The sequence below is a fragment of the Micromys minutus genome, assembly GCF_963924665.1.
Source record: "Micromys minutus genome assembly, chromosome: X".
In the NCBI taxonomy this organism is placed as follows: domain Eukaryota; kingdom Metazoa; phylum Chordata; class Mammalia; order Rodentia; family Muridae; genus Micromys; species Micromys minutus.
Window position 1 is genome coordinate 17958656 of NC_137970.1, and position 18379 is coordinate 17977034.

The following is an 18379-nucleotide window of genomic DNA, read 5'->3' on the forward strand; positions in this document are numbered from 1 at the left end:
AAGCTATATGTGACAGATCAGCATTTTTGATGACTAACAGCCATTGGTCTCCTATTTGTTGGCTTATTATAGTTCTTTCTGTGTTTGCTCTTAAAATTGCCTTTTCTTGAAATAACTTCACTGTCATATTGGCCATATTATGTGAGATCTTCAAAACAGTCATATGCTGGAATTCTGTAGACTAGGTATGTAAGTCAGTGCTAGATTGCTTTTATACCACGCTTGGGACCTTGAGTTCCATCTCTTTAGGTACAGGAACACAAGCTCATGCTCACATAAACGTCAACATTTTTTTTTCTAATCTGAGGACTATAAAAGAGAGAGGATATGATCACAAGGAATGTGTGATCACAAGAAACGTCATCTAATAAAATACTGAACAACACTGGTTTTTATGACTACTATAGTCGTCAGTCCCAAAGTTAGCTTTAATAATGACTTAAACCAAGACGTGTTACCATTCTCAGGTCATGCGAAGTTTCCCAGCTCAGTACATGACCCACAAGTATCAAATCACAGCATCCATGAATTGGAACTCATGCATTCAAAGAGTGAGTATGAGAGACACTGAAACCAAACAATCTGGTGTAAATATCAGAAAAATGGGTACCAATGGATTGAAGGCCTACATACATGTGTAAAAGTAGTTTCAGAAGAAACTAGAGAAAGAATATCCCTTACAAGTTCTACAGTAACAACCTATATGTAGCACTACATCTATTTATTATTTATTCATTTTTATATGTATCATTATTTCCATCAATATTATTTATAAATACTCAAAGACTATATAAGATATCACTTTGGAAAAATTGACCTGATATACATTGTGGGTTCCCTTATACATTTCCTATTTTGTTTTTATTTTGGTTTTATTTCTGGGGTATATTCTGAACAATATGGCCAGGGGAGGAATTATCACAAATGACAGCATATTTGGTTTGCACTCTATGTTGTGAAGATGATAGTATTACCTGAGGAGGGATATAATCAGTATGTGCTGAGGACATAGGAACACTGGTAGACAACTCCCCTAGAACACAGGAATGACTGGGATCAAACAGCCCAGCACATCAGGTACTGAGTAGCATACTTAGAAAGCCAGGTGGACTTAGGAGGATCAGAATCTCAAGGTCATGTTCTGCTATAGCAAGAAAGCCAGTTCAAATTGAGCCACTTGAGACTCTGCCTGTTACATCTTACAGGAAACATCATAGTCCACAAAGAAATTTTTCAGAACCATTGTGAAGAAAAGACTGGATGACCAGGCTCCAATATCTAATTGAAACCTAACATTTGTAAGTCTGTGGTATAGAGGCATCATAATTACAACAATATTCATTGATGGCTTTTACAACTTCAGCATCTTGAATAGAGATGATCACAATTCACAACATTACTTTTTATAAGGGAAAGCACTTGGTGGGCATGTGAGCACATACCTGTGGTCCCAGCACTTGGGAGGTGGAGATAGGAGGATGTGGAGGCCAGTCTGGATTACATACTGAATTGTAGGCTAGCACACGCTATTTATCAAGAACCTGGTAATACACAGAGAAAGACAGGCAGACAGGCTTACAACAGGCAGGAAGACATACAGAGAGAGAAACAGACAGACTGACAGACAAAAAGAAAAATGTGAGAGACAAAGAAAGATAGAAAGCAATAGTAAATTTAATTAATCTACATCAAAGAACATCTACTAATTAAATAAAGCCTATAAGGTCAGTTCTACTAAAAAGAATGATAAAGTGGTTTTGCTGATATAAAATGTGCTCACTGATATCTCATAAAATGTCTATCACTCAAGTAGTTTGGAAATTTTGAAGTGTAGTTTATAAATGCCAACAGTAATGATAATACATTTCTGTTGCCTTAGTTAATTTCTATTGTTTATGGAGGCTGCTTATAGAAGAGCTTCTCTGAGGCCTATAAATGCAGGAGGAAGATGCACCGAGACCGCCATGGTGAGTATGTTACAGCAGAAAGGCAGGAATGGCATTTGAACAGGAACTGAGAGTTTAGAACTTGAGGTATAGCCATGAGGAAAAGGGAGAGAGCTAAATGGGAATGACATGGTAATGGCATTTGAGAACTCAAAGTCAGTGATGTATGTCTTCCAACAAGGCCTCACATCTCCTATTCCTTCTCAAACACATTTAGCAACTTCGGATCAGTCATTTAAATAAATAAGGTATAGAGGGGATTCTTACACAAACTTTGAGATGAGAAACCACTATTTCATTTTGCTTCACTTTTCATCTTATGTACAGCAAAGAATGATCCCTCTGTAAGTCACTTAACCAAGAATGCTGCCACAAGACCAATGAAAATATATGTTGGGACTCACTTCCTTCTCATCTCAACACAAGGATCGGAGAAAAGAACTGTGTGGCTGGAAATAGATCTTGGGAATGGTGTTCAGTGCACTTCAAAGGAGCAAAGACAGTTTACAACACCCCTACATAGAAATTTTTTCTGGATCCAAAAATCAATCTTAATATAATCAACAGTCTTCCTAGTCGTAAAGCCTGGACTCTGAAATGCTCTTCCTAAGGGAATGAACTTCAGGAGGAATTCCCCAAGTAAAGAGATATTCAAGTGTGGAAACAACTGGTAATTTTTCATTGCTTGATTGATAGGTGTGTGTTTTCACTGCCTACACTATTCTTTGATAAAATAAACACTTGTGCATTCATTCCTACACCTGAGTTTCACAAAGACAAGTTCTTTTCCAAGAATATAAAGACCTGACATGCTTCCAGGCAGACCATATCTTCATCAACACGGCTGTTTCTTAGCATGTCCTGACTGCTCTTAGAAACAGCTCTTCAGAGAGCCTGCTCAAGTACAAAGCACATGCCTCAGAAGAGAAAACAGAAAAGGAAACAAAACTATTTACTGGCCATGTCAATGAGGTGCAGGCCTACAGTTCTAGCACTGAGAGGCAGAGGCAAACGGATGTCTGAATTCCAAGACAGCCCAGGGCTACATAGAATAGCCCAGTCTCAAAAACCAAACACACTCAAAAAGACTGATGCCTTCTGTGGGTGGTTGAGTTTACTGTAAATGCACCATGTAAGGAGGGACCTCTGTGGGCAGAGGAGGGTGCTGGTTGCTCTCTAATTGGAGTTATAGATGGATGAGAACCACCCAATAGAGATGTGAGGTGCTCTGAAACAGAGGCTAGTGTTGCCAACTGCTGAGGCATCCTTCCAGCAACACAAAGCCCAGTCCTGACAAGCTGTACTTTCAACACAGTTTATTGATGTAGTGGCTAGATGTGTGGGTCAACTTGATACAAGCCGGAGTTAGCACAGAGAAAGGAGCCTCCCTTGCAAATGAAGAAAGCAACCAGCAGTCTGACCCAGCTCTGATTCCTGTGAGCCACCACAGTGATCAGCATAGTACATTAAACCTAAGGGGGCACTACTGGCACTCATGCCTTAATGACAACCTGGACCTCTTAACTGAGCATCAGGTCTTCTCAAAGGACAGGAAACATGCCGAGTGCAGGAAAGCTAGCAAAATACCCGGGGGTAGATATGATATATTAAAAAAATTAGAACAGAATCACTAATTGCCACTTTACGAAACCAGCATACTTCCCAATGGCATTCCAAATATTTTCCTTATACCCACAAAGCAAAACAGTCCTCAGGCCACAAAAAATAAAAATAAAAATAAAAAACAAAAAAAAAAATAATCTCTTCACAACAGACATTAAAGAAAACGATACCTAATCAAATGCTGAATTGTGCAGCCAATTCTTCAAATGATACAAAAATCACCAGTTACAACTAGAGGGTCATATAGGTTGGGTTGTGCGGTGAGACTGTGATTCTTAGGAATGTCACAAGCTACACCCATACAGTCTCACATATGAGTACACTGTAGCTGTCTTCAGACACAGCAGAAGAGGGCATCAGATCCCATTACAGATGGTTGTGAGCCATCATGTGGTTGCTGGGAATTGAACTCAGGACCTCTGGAAGAGCAGTCACTGCTCTTAACCATTGAGCCATCTCTCCAGTCCCCAGTCTTACAAACATAAATGTCTAAATATGAACTGAAGAGAACAACCAGAGTAGACATGCCAAAGTGAACAGGGAATGTCCAGGAGACCTTAATGCTACAAAAGAACTACAGGCAACTAAGGACAGCTGACACAGCGAGACAAGAACATACCTGAGTTATTCACAACAAATTTCAGTCCTGAAAACATACACAAAAATAACACTATACGGACTGGACAGCTTGTATTTCTGAGTGTGTAAGATCAACTAATGCTGAGGGGGACATGAGTTAGTGAACAAGAAAAAGGGGTATATAAAAGGGTCTGTAATGAGAAAGGAGAATGTTAAGATGATGTCATTATACTACAATATTAAAAAATAATTCAAAAAGAATTCCCTGCACTATGCATTGCAGGATGGGAGACATACTAAGAGAAAGAATGTGCCTACTGGGGAGAACAAGAACTCCAAAAGGGTGAGTAGGATTTTGAGGGGTAGACAGATGCTGCTAGGATGAGGGTCTGTGGCCCCTGGAAAATTCTTGAGCCATGGATATGCAATGAAAGACATTTCAAGGACAATTGGAGGCCTTAGCTGTTGTGCTGCGAACTCTGCAGGAACAGGGTGTCTATATGAACTGAACAGACAGTTATTCTGATGAATGACTGTAATGGAAAATGGCAGAGGAAGAAAAGGAGCACAGGCCACCCACACAATTTTGCACACTATCAAGGAAGCAGCCATGTAGGATTTGAGTCTGTTGGCAGAAACACAAGAGATGATCCAATGATGCCCAGAGAAGGGAGGAGGAAGGAGTTGCTGAGAGCACTATACAGACACACAAACATCCCACCTCTGCAACAACATGTGGCAATTTAAACATTTCTGTGCTTCAGGTTGGCAGGTGCCCCAGACTGCGTTCTTTCTTGTAGGCTATAGCAAAGCAAGGCGCCAGATGCTAACAGTAAGGTGGGGTGAAGAGCTGCAGGAAAGAGGCTGCCAAAGGCCAGCTGGCAGGAAGGAATGCAGAAGGCAGCTTAGAATCACAGGCCAAAAGAAAGACAGCACCTGAAGAAGCATCAGAGGCCAGCAAGCTTCACAGTAGGTGGAAAGACAGCCTCAACAGACTGATGATACAAATGCTGGAAAAATGGAACCTGTAAGAAAGAACTTTATCAGGGAATACCATGACAAGAATTGAATGGTAATTCGTGTGTATTTATTTTTGGTTGGGAGCCTAGCCTTTAACGGCCCTCGTGTGTATTTATGATATTGACTTGTAAATGCTTCCTAACTCAAGAAGCAAGGTTTTTCTACCTTCACTTCTGGCTTTCTACCTAATTCCATTCCAGTATTCCTCAGAGATACTCATTTCTATGAACCCCAACAGTGTAAGTAAATTCACCCCTTATGTGACGGCACCCCAAGAATTACATGTTGTTGTTTACTAACTGAAACCAACAAGCCTTTTCCACTGGAGACTTTGGCCTATGAACTACCAGAGCTGTCCCCAATCAAACTGACTCATCTTTTCTGAGCGCACTAAAACACTGCACAACCCTTTGAGCCAGCAGACTGACAAGGAAGCAGGCTGTTGAATTACTACCACCATGCAAAGGACCAAGGGATGAATAACATTCATGTGTGAAATTCTGTGCACATGTAGAAGGCTTAACTATGCTTTCTTAGGGCCGGAAGGTCAACTTGGGCCAGACCTTGAGCTCTAATCAGTTTTCAACAGAAAATTAGGTACACTACATGTGTAGAAATCATGTTTAAGCTTCAGTCAGCAACTCAGATTCTAATGTGAACTTCAGTGAGAGACTGCTTTCCATACTTTGTCAGGCTCCATGGACAATATTTCTTAATGTGTCTACAAGCACTTAGGCCATACTTGGCAAGCTCCATGCCCCCCATACACCATATTGAATTAATATTTTCAGAAGGTCATTTGGGAATGAGCCTCCTTTGCTTAGGTTTTCACAGTACAGCTAGAGACATGGCTTGGCTCAGAGCCCTTTAATGCCTCCATCCAGAAGTTCTATCTTCCAGATCATATGAAAAGATCTAGAGTGACGAAATAGCCCCATACTCATTTCATTTCTGTTGCTATAATAAAACACCCTAAGCAATAGCAACTCGGGGGAGAAAGTTTTAATTGGCTTACAACTCCAGGTTTTCATCTCTTTTTGTAGGAAAGTCAAGGCAGGACATTAAAAACATCTCACCTATACAAGGGCAGACACAGAATAAGCACAGCAAGCCTTGCTTACTTGTTTCTTGTTTCCTTATAGTTACTTTTCTTTTCCTGTATGCATTCTGAATGCCTTGCACAGCGAGTGGTATGGCCTGCAATGTGTTGGGTCTTTCTCCATGCATTCACAATCAAAATAACACCCACGGACACACTCTAACATGATTTAGATAATTTACTCTAAGACTATGGGAAAGTCAATAAGTTGAACTGGAATAAAGTGTGATGGGTAAGGACACCCCAAGAACAAACACCATATGAATTCTTTCATATGCAGGACATCGATTTAAATGTGTCCTGTGGTTGTCCTGATGTCCTGGTGGAACCCAAGTAAGTAGAAAGAGGACATTTTGTGGGGGAAGTTTGCATGACATGTTAGAAATAGCAGAGCCCAGTAGAATCCAATTAGAGAGCAGAAATCCTGGTATCATAAAGGTTAAGCAGTTTGTAGAGTGATGGGAAAGGTGGCTTTGGGGTAAGCGTCAACCAAAAATATGTGTGCAGAATAAAGGTACATGGCAACCTAAGACCTTCCTCCGAAAGGAAAGAATAGGGTAAGTGGAGGCAGGGGAATACAGGTGCTGTACTGGCTGTTTTGTGTGCCAACTTGACACAAGCTGGAGTTATCACAGAGAAAGGAGCCTCAGTTGAGGAAATGCCTCCATGAGATCCAGCTGTAAGGCATTTTCTCAACTAGTGATCAAGAAGGAAGGGCCCAGCCCATTGTGGGTGGTGCCATCCCTGGGCTGGTAGACCCGGGTTCTATAAGAAAGCAGGCTGAGCAAGCCATGGGAAGCAAGCCAGTAAGCAACATCCCTCCATGGCCTCTGCATCAGCTCCTGCTTCCTGACCTGCTTGAGTTCCAGTCCTGACTTCCTTTGGTGATGAACAGCAATGTGGAAGTGTAAGCTGAATAAACCCTTTCCTCCCAACTTTCTTCTTGGTCATGATGTTTGTACAGGAATAGAAACCCTGATTAAGACAGGTGCTGAGAAAGAACGTGAAGGAATAATGGGAATTCAAGTTTTATGTGGGTTTGGGTGCGGGTGGCACCTGCCTTTAATCTCAGGATGAGAGCTCCAGGACAGCTAGTACTACCTGAAAAAAGCCTGTCTGGTTAAACTATACAAAACAAGAAAAAAGACAGTATTTTTTATTGAGAATGGGAAAAAAGGTTGAATGTGGCCATGTTAAGCAAAACTAAGGATGAATGAACCTTCATGAAAATGTACTAATTGGTAAATGAACTCATTCATGCTATTTGTAAGAAGACACATATGAACAGGTATAATATATATGGGTGGAAAACCTGGAAGTCACAAGTCAATAAACAAAAATGTCAGAATGAGAAACTATTTAGGCCCCTATGGTCAGGGCAGCCCCAGAAGTGGCCATAAAGATACAGGCTATTATTGCCACTGGACTGGACCCTGTAGCTGAGACACTACACAGTTTTGCTAGTGAGCATAGGGAAACCAGTCTTGAACTCACCATGAAACTCCCCCATCTAGCTAATGTTCATAGTACCCAAAGGGGTTGGGATGGCTGTCATGAGATAAATTGTTATGTCTTACCCATGGATGGACCCTGAATGGTATGACACTGGACTGGCAGGCATGATGAGTCCACTGCTGTAATACTGGCAATTCTCTTTCTGGGGATAACCAAGTGCTCTCCTGAGTGCTTCAGAGGATTGTGCCACATGAATAAGTAGATGCCTGGCACTGAAAACATGGTCAACCCCTACTGTCATGAACCCATAATTCCTGCACAGTGCAGGGGGCTCCTTACCGTCATTCTGCTAAGTGGTCTTGTTGTTAAACTACCTTGTAAATATTTACATTCACATCCATACATACGCACTGCTCTCCACAGTGATCAGAGAAGCTTCTAGTTGCAAGGAGTAGTGGTCCATGCACAAACACATAATTCTCCAGAGTTCTGACACTAAACAACTGTGAGTGCTCAGCCACAGATGGGACATCTCCATTCACCTGCCCCTGCCATAAGGCTCAGGGAACATTGTCGACCTAGAGTCAGATTACGGGTGGGAACCCTGTGAAATGTCCTCTGGTGATGGTGTGGCTGATGCACATGTCTCACAGTTGTTGTGGTTGCCTACACAAGATATGAACAAGATAAATGTAGGTAGAGGTCCAAGAAGGGGATATGAGGCCAAACCTCTAGCTGAGATACCATTGGCAGGTGACATCTGCTGGAGAAGTGTCACTTCTCTGTGTAGATGGCCACTAGTCCGTTACTGTGTCTCTGTGGGTGACCCCACAGTTCTGGGTACTTGAGTAGCACTAAGTGGACACTGTGTTTTAAACAGGAACATAGATATATAATAAAAAGAGGGACATGAAGGTTGGAAGGGCCTGTGTTGGGAGGCATCCAGTATAGAGGTCAGAGAGAGATTGCAGGTGAATATGATCAGGACATATGGTGTCTGTGCATGAAATTCCAAAGATATAAACTAGTGTCAAAATGAGATTGTTCTCCTAGGCTGTTCAATGTCCCATCCGACTGATGGCCAGAAACTGTCAATACCAGAAATAAATAAAGCACCTTACCAAACATTCCTCAGACACCTGAACTTACCTTGTCGACTAACAAATAGCTATTAATGCAACATTTGGGGACAATCGAGCTTGCACAGGAGTCTAACATGTGGGGCCCTTGATGCATTTCTCTCACTTGTCTTGTTGCTCTTTCTTCTTTGGAACTTGAGCACCAGGACATCAACTCCTTCCCATGTGATCACTGGCAGAGTAAATGTCTGGCAACTCGTCTATTGTATTCTACACACTTACCTTACACTCTCCATGGTCTGTTCTACTCAGTCACCAGAGGGGAATCTGGGAAGCCATGGTTCTTTATCAGCAACACACACACACACACCAAAGCTTCTGGGCTTCAGGTTTGGACAGCCACAGCTCATACCTTTCATCCAGGGAGCACAATAATAAGCAAAGATATAAAGATGCTGACCTTGGAAATAAAGGCCATTATGTATACTTTGGTGACTGTATGCAATAGCAAGTTCTATTGCTCAATAGCACTAATTCATTAACTTCGGTAGACCTGGCTCCCAGATTCTAGGTGTATTTTATCCCAAACCTACCTGTGTTCTAGATGCAGGAATGGCACCTGTTGATAAACTTTCTCCTTCCCATGAAAGGTTAAAGTGAGACATACTTACTCATTGCCTGATGAGACTTGTCAGAAAGACTTTACCATGCTCCCTCCTTACCTGTTATTCTTCCATTCAAATCCTGCTGTTATAAGAACCCAATCCCAGCTACTCAAGTTAAGAGTGCAAGAGTTGAAGTGCCAGTTCCTCACACGCACATCACTAAAGCTTTCCAAAATGCCTTCACAGACCCCCACTTCACTTTCAGTTTTTCCAGGCAGCAGCAAGAAGAGCACTGTCCTTTGCTACTATCACTGGGCTCTGCTCTTCACGTTTATATCTGTCCTAACCATGTCAGGTGGGGTGAGGCTTTTCCCACCCCATTTGTGCAGTGGAGCAATTTCTGGAACTCGGTTTCTGGAATTCCCCTGGTTGTATTTAGAAAAGCCTCCTTGTTGACCCTGTCTCTGTTCTGCTGCACAGTCAAACCATGCTTGGCACAACTGCAGCCCAAGAGAAGTCTTTCATGATGACATTTGGGAAGGTTCTCTTCCCACTGTGGAGATGGAAATGGACACAACATTGTGAGCAGTGAGTCAGAAGGGTCAGCTATGTGGCCATAGTTCCTACCTCTATAGCATGTGGGTCCTGAAAGGCCTGGTCCTTCTTAGTCCTCTTCGAACGAGGGGGTCGGTGGTCGTCGTCATCTTCATTGTCATCTGGTCGTCTCTTCCTGAAAACATTTTTCAAAAGGAGAGGGACATCTGTGATTCAGAAATTGATCTTGGATGCTTACTTTGTAGACCCTGTGCCAATACCTAAATCTGGCTCCTTTCTAGGAGATTACTGTTCAGTATTGCTCTGTTGGACTCACATTCTCTTGCAGGTGGCACTAGGCAGTAGAGGAAACATGTCAAACAAAAACTCTATGTGTACGCAAAGCCCAAGTTTAATTTCACCAAATCAGCATCTCAATTTCAACTAGTGTTTCGAACTAGAAACAAAGAATTTTAGGGTCAAATGTTAAAAGTCTACCTGACCAGTCCCATTATCTTATTCTTCATCCACTCTAGTTTAGAAGGATTTCAGTCCTGCCATATGGCAAGTCTCAAGATTCATGTAACTTCTAGTGTCTCTTTGCTCCTATGTCCCTTTTGCCAGAAAGTAGAAAGCTGAAAAGATACTTCCTGTGTACTGTCACGTCATTCCTGTTGCTATAACAACAATTATTATGTCACTTGACTGCCAACATCACACCATGACTGAATACTTCCTTGAAACCATGTCTATAAAGTGCTTGAATGAAACCAGATATAGTGATACCTGTTTGTGTTACCAGCCCCAGGGAGGCTAAGGCCTGAAGATCTACCTATATTTCCATTGTTACCTAGGCTATGAGTTCCAAGACAGCTGGGACATTTAATAATGAGGCCCTGTTTCAGAAAAAAAAAAAGTAGCCACCACATTAGTCAACTCTAATTTTGTTGAGGTATTTGCCAGTATAATCCGAATCTTTCTATTTTCTTGTAATATACAATGGTTTCCCTCTATAGTCCAATCTGTCATCAATCTCACTATCATGGCTTGGCTGATCTTCAACTGGCTGTAATTCTGCTTCACCTTCAAGAGTACAGTCTACTTGTCTGATCTTAAAAGTTTTGGAAAAATCCTATAATTGATTAGAGAAACATTCTTTTTGACTATTTAATTAGAAACCATCTTCTGGGTTTAGTAGTCCTTAGGACTGTAAATTTACTCATAGCCATTCTTTCATTAGTCTTCAATCTTACAACTATCTCTAAGAGACTCAATGTGCTATTAGACTCTCTTTGAGTATCTTCTCCACTGCCTCTTTCCAGTTTCTATCAGCAGTGTCTAATTGAAAACTGAGAACTACATGAGAGGTTTAAGCACATCCCTCCCTGAATCTCCTTGCCCATGTCAAGTGCTAACCTTTGAAAATAAAATGAAGTGACTAGATAATGAGCAAGAAGGACAAGAGTGGTTGGAAGGAAAGTTTTCTTAAATACTGACTCATTCTCCTCTTCTACAGGATAGGAAAATCAGTTCACAGTTAAATAGCTTCTCAAACACTTTCTTTACAGCAAACAAGTTGACAATATAGTTCATGTTGTATTATCTATATAGAGTTTTATTTTAAAAAAATTCTCAGAAGCAAATACAGGATTTTTTTCTAGGTATTTCAGGCATGCCAAAACAACATCAAAACCTAGTAGCTAGCTTTGGGATATTGCAAAACAGAATAGCTTCCCTTCACACCGTTTCCTCTCAAATAATTGTGTTCTTAATTACAAAAGTATTTTATTACTTTAGCTTCTAACTTCACATATATTATATTCTTCCGAGCCCCCACCTCATCACATAATCCAAATCACTAACAATTTAAACTGACTCCAGATTTTGAATACATGATCAGTTAACCTTGAGATGCTTTCCAAAATCTTAGTTGTTATGAATTGACTATGACCCAGGACAATGTCTGTGTAGAAAGATAACAAATATACTTAGAGCCAATCAAATTAATACACAAAGCAACAATAACAGGTCCAGCATACCACCCAAAGAAATCCCATGCTGTATCGCATGTATTCATAATGAATGAAGGCACTTTCAACATGAAAAGACTGGGCTTGGTTTATTGCAGTCAGCTATATATTTTCTCCTAAAGTGAACTAACCAGACTGAAGCTAATAACATTGATTTTTCAAGACAAAATAGTAATTTTTGTAAAACAGTAAATAGAAAATTTATATAGATAAACTGTTACAACAGTATGAGAACACTGATACACATACACATAATGAAAATGGAAATTTTTAGTTCACAACACCCACTGAGCACAAATACAATAAGGATGTTCGCTTGGGTTTAAGATTAAGCATCAATCTCAGCTCCTGCCCTCACAAGACTACATGATGATGGCTGGTTTTGGATCATGAGTTACTGTATTTTGATCTCCTGTTTTACTGAAGCTTTCAACACTTTACATTTTTAAACAAAAATATGTATAGTGTAAAAAAAGTTATTTTTAAAAGATGTAAAACTGAACTCTAAAGTGGTAAGTTAAATGTATTTCATGAATAAAAATATCTAAGTGAATTTTTACACTGCATTATGAAAGCTCAATGTTTCGGCAATAGGACTATGGCTAATAAGCTTTCTGTATTGTACAGTATATGCCTCCCAAGTTTTCTAGAGTGAGAATAAATAGTTGCTACAAAGAATGAATATGTTAAGTAAGATAGGCCTGTAAAGCCCAGGACACCAATGGGTCCAAGAAACCAAAACGATCTTTCAGAGAAGCAGAAATGCTAAGTTGCTAAGGTATCTAGGCAGCCCCATGAGATAACTGAACGTTTGAAACTCTAAAGGGTTGTGTCTATAAATGATGACTTTTTGCCAAGAACCCTCCAGAAGGCAGCACCCCATCACCACCACCAAACAGCACTGATACTAGAAGAAAGGGCTTCTCCAACAAAAGGTTCTACATGGCCCTTTCTAAAGTGAAGGTTGGGGCAAATGGCAGAGAAGCTGCCATGTGTCTCCAATCCTGATGGAAAAATCCAATTTTCCAGCTAATGTTTTGTGGAAAACTTGAGACATGGCTAAGGAAGCCAAGTAGAATGAAAGGGAAAATAACAGATGAACTGGTACCAGTGAGGTTTCCTGTGTTTCTTAGTCCCACTTTCCAACCAATGACAACAACAACAGAAAGTACATATGTCACATGAAACCTGAATGGAAGTGTAAAGACAGGAGAGAAAGACTACTTAAGATTGGCAGGTTGTAGGACTGTAGGAACCCAGAGAGATCACTTCCAACCTCCACCCTGGGGTCTGCCTAAATATTCCTTCTAAAGCTGCTGTGGCCTATAGGATAAGCGTATGGAGTTCTGACATATAAAACATACTGCCCAATTATTCCTTCGATGCCAGAATGAGAAGTGTGCCAATCCCTGGACATATGGCCTCCACACTGGTGCTTGCACTGTCTTCTTTATAACCTTTAATCTTTAAAACTAACTGCCTATCTCAGTGCCCACAACACTGAGAAGGCCACCAGTGGTTCCTCTCCCCAGGGACATTCTCATTTTTTCCTGCTAAATCTTCCTGCCTGTGGCCATCCCACAGCAGCAGGAAAGATGCTGTTCAGTGCTGTCCCTTTCTTTCATCCTTCTCTCTCTTCACTGGAACTTCTTCTGGCCTTCTAACTCCCCAAGGGCTCCACATCATATCCACAACTCCAACATGCTCTAGGTGTCCACTCCACCAGCCAGTTTTCTTATTATATGCCAGACCTGTAGCTATGAACTCCCCATAAAAACATTTGTGCTGCTCCATTTTCCCCTCCTCACTAATTTTCAAACACTCCAATAACAAAGTTTGTGTTCTCAATCCTCTGCTTATCATAGTCCTCCAAGAGCACCAATATCAACTCTTACTATGGTATTCACTAATCATTCCTTGAATAACCAGAAGCAGGGGCTAGCCAAGCCCCAGCAAGCATGAAAACCTGGGTTTGTATCCCTAGTATCTAGGTGTACTTTGTAACCCCAATGCTGGGGTGCCAGAGAGGGTAGTAGGGGAGACAGATAGATTCCCAGAATTCACTGGCCAGGCAGCTTTTAGGTTCAATGAGAAACCCAATCTCAAAAATTAAGGTGAAAAGCAAGTAGAAGACACTAGATCTTAAGGTCAAGGCCTCCCTCAGGTACAGAATTCATGGTCAGCAGCCTAGTTAAGACATTGTCAGGTGACCCAATCTGTCACTTTGTGACAACTGACCCTAGAAGGAGTTGTGAGGAGAGCAGAACTGGGAAGCAGAAAAGGAAGGTGTGACCTGGGAAGTCATGGCTGTGAATTTCACCTTGGAGGAGTGGACTTTGTAGGATTCTTCCCCACAAAAGCTCCACAGGCATGTGATGCAGGAATACTTCAGAAACCTGGTGGTGACAGGAACAGCAGAACTTTGAAGATGACTACAGAAATTCCAGGAAAAATCAAAGACATCAAGTCATAGAAACTCTGAACATAATAATCACTGTGGGGGAAAAAATCAGCTGAACTCTAGATCCCATTGTGAAAATCCTTGCAGAGTAAAACCATATGAAAGGCAGGTATGTGGAGATGGAGAGATATCCTTTATTTTCATTCATCCCTAAATGATCATATCAGAACTCAGAAAGGAAATCATCCAGATTAGGAACAGAAAAGAGACATGGGAAAATATAAAAAATGTTAGGGCATGCATGCCTTTAGTTCTCCTCAAAGGTTTCTGAATCACGTAAGGATTCCCACTGAACAGAAATTGTGAGAGCAAGTGAAATAAGAAAGCCTTCGGTTGTTCTGGTCCCCTGTGAAAATAAGTAAGGAAGGTCACGAGAAAGACAGAGAGAGAGACAGAGAGAGAGAGAGAGAGAGAGAGAGAGAGAGAGAGAGAGAGAGAGAGAGAGAGAGAGATTTTAAAGGACAGAATGAGAAGGTTCTATTATCCCAAAACCTTTTTAACAAAGACAACACATAACAAAGAAAATTAATCAATGTTAAGTGCCTGGGAGCATGTCTGGTCACATCAGCTCAGTAAAGAAATGCAAAATAACATACTCTGGTTATAAATCTTGATTAGAAGAGATACACAAAATCGTTAGTTTACCAATAGAGAATAAATACACAATGGATCAAAACCACATAAATGTGCAAGATAAATTTATCAATTGTAATAATGTCACAAACCTGAAGCAATTCCTCATTTAGTGGAGTGGCACCAACATTGAATAATATGAAGTGCTTGATACAAAGCAATTTATGTACAAGGCTCCCAAAATTACATAACTTGCAGGAGATGTTCTGAAAGTTTTCAATATACTGTAAGGTACTCACTATAAAAGCACATCTTATGACTATCTATTTTCCAATTTCATTCTTAAAAATAAGTGTTAGGTAAAATAATTCTCTAAGGCAGTGGTTCTTAACCACCTTAATGCTGCAACCCTTTAATACAGTTCCTCATGTTGTGGACCCCGACCATAACATTATTCTATTGCTACTTGATAACTGTAATTTTCTATTGTGAATCATAATGTAAATATATGATAGGATATGTGATACTGGGGATGTGACACAAACTATGGGTTGAAGACTGCTACACTAAGGTTTGCTTAAGCAGCAGAGCATGAACTTACCAAGTTAGTATCTTTTCTAATTTGGTAGTAAATTAATCGCAATTAATGAGCATTTGAGAAATTTGGGTTTTTGTTCTAAGATTTATTTATTTTATATATGTTAGTACACTGTCGAAATCTTGAGACACACAAGAGGGCATCCGAACTGTTACAGATGTTGTGAGCCACCATGTGGTTGCTTGGATTTAAAGTCAGGGCCTCTGGAAGAATAGTCAGTGCTTTTAACTGCTGAGCCATCTCTTCAGCATTTGTTTTTTGTTTGCTTATTTGTTTGTTTGTCTATTTGTTTAAATTGCTGGGATTTTTCCTATTAGCCTCATACAATAGGTATAAACACAGACACACATACACACACACACACACACACACACACACACACACACACACATGCTCTCTTCAGATCAGATGAAACTTTAGTTGGTTTTATTATTACTTAATTTGAGACAGATATTTTCCTCAGAATGTAGTTTTGTATACATTTTTAAGCTTTTAAACTGTTTCATACAATGTCCATAAATTAATAATTGTTATATTTCTCAGATATAAAGAAGATATCTGTAAAGTAATCATCAACCACATCAAGTATACAAGTATTTTTAAAAGAGGGCTTAGATTATAACTCAGTGGTCAAGTACTTGTGTAGTATGTATGAATCCCTGGTTCACTCCCCAGAACTGAATATAAAATTAAAAGGTAAAAAACAACAACAAATTCCCCATATGCATATATATTAAAGGCATGAAAAAGATCAGCTCTCAAAGAATCTTAAAGATATTATTTTCATCTCTACTTACAGCAATCCACAAAGGGCAAAATTAGAGAAACTGTTTATTTATGGTACTTGCAGTATAATTAATTTTTATAGTTGAAAAAATATAGGGACTTTAAGGTACATTATAAAAGATATGTATGCTGGAATACAAAGAAATTGAATTTCTAAAAATGTATTAATTATTTAATATGAAAACTTCAGAATTCATTATTGGATAACATAGTTTGAGAGTGTGTGTGTGTGTGTGTATATATATACACATATATATATATGTAGTATTTGAAAGTGAAAAAATTAATGTGATATACAAAACAGTGAAATGAGATGTTTATGAGCACTTCAATATGATTATTTCTCTTATTATTTTTTATATTCCAAATTACAATAGAAATTACTTGCCAGGTTAGCAAGATGGCTCAGTGACGAAGGGTGTCTGCCTCCAAGGCTGTGGACCTGAATTCAATTCCTAGGACTGACATGATAAAAGAAAAATAAAACAATTCCCAAAACTTGTCACCTGAATTACACATGCATTATGATAATGAAGGGTGGGGCGCACACACAATTTTAATTTTTAAATGTATTTTATGTACATGGGTGCTTTCCTACCATGTAGTTTGTGTACTAAATGCATCCCTTGTTTTTAATGGAGGCCAAAAGAGAGCATTGGATATCTAGAAACTAGAGTCACAGATGCCTGTGAGTAGTTATGTAGGGAATTAAACTTGGGTCTACTAGAGGACTCCATTTCTTTGTTCAGTTCCTCCTTGGGACACAAAAACCTGGAAATCCCAGGAGATGGCCACAAAACCCCAATTTCCACTGATATCACAGGTGCCTGTAATCTCAGCACTGGGGAGTCCTTTGTTGTTTAACATTTACATAAGAATTCAAGGGTTACCTTTGTTTTCAAAATTAGTTCTGAAAGAACTTTGTCTTATTTGTTGCTTATTACTAGGACCAACCTATCATAGGCAAATTAGGTAAGTAAATATTATGGTAATTCACAGTAATTGTACAGCTAATGGGACTCACAGAAATAATTCCAGGTTTTGTTTTAATGTGCAAATGGAATGCTTTAAATATACCTGAATGGAGAAAACCTCTAAAGCAAGAATCTCCCAACAGAATTAATAGCGCTCATGGGGTGATGGAGCTGTGGGTAAAATTTGTTTTGGTTTTGATCATAGCCATTTTGATGAGTGTAAGATGAAACCTCAGGGTTGTTTTGATTTGCATTTCCCTGATGACTGGGAAATATCCCCTGATGAACATTTAGTGATTCTCAGTCATTCAAGATTCCTGTTGAGAATTCTCTGTTTAGCTCTGTACCCCATTTTTAAATTGGGCTATGTGAGTTGTTAGTGTTTAACTTCTTGAGTTCTTTGTATATTTTGGATATCAGTCCTCTCTCAGATGTACTCAAGTGATAGCACATACTGGCAAGGATCTGAAGCAAGGGAAACACTCCTTCATTGCCAGTGGGAGTGCAAACTTGTACAACCACTTTGGAAATCAATTTGGTGTCTTCTCAGAAAACTGGGAATAGTTATACCTCATGACCCAGATATACCACTCCTAGGCACATATCCAAAATATGCTCTAACATCCTACAAAGAAAATTGTTCAACTAAAAGTTTATAGAAGCTTTATTCATAAAAAAAGTAGAAACTGGATATAATGTAGATGTCCCTCAATTGAAGAATGGATAAAGAAAATATGGCACATCTACACAATACAATACTGTTCAGGTATTAAAAACAAACACATCATGGATTTTGCAGAAAATGGATGGAACTAGAGAATATCATCCTGAGTGAAGCAACCCAGTCCCAAAAAGACATACATAGTATGTACTCACTTGTAAGTGGATATTAGCCATAAAATACAAGTGCCATGTTATACTCCACAGATCCAAAGAAGGTAAACAAGAAGGATGGCCCAAGTAAGGAAGCTTGAATCTCACTTAGAAGGGGGAATAAAATATTCATGAGAGCCAGAT

General features: G+C 39.8%; 1 protein-coding gene across 6 annotated transcripts in view; it reads right to left on the reverse strand.

Moving 5' to 3' along the window:
* The window catches only part of LOC308414308 (protein FAM156A/FAM156B-like), a 115079-nt gene that overhangs the window by 29128 nt on the left and 67572 nt on the right, over positions 1-18379 (reverse strand). For all 6 annotated transcript variants that reach the window (XR_013974872.1, XR_013974873.1, XM_080909533.1 and 3 more), the window contains one exon: positions 10034-10136. The gene's annotated coding sequence lies outside the window, so the exon portion shown is untranslated. The remainder of the gene's footprint in view (positions 1-10033; positions 10137-18379) is intronic.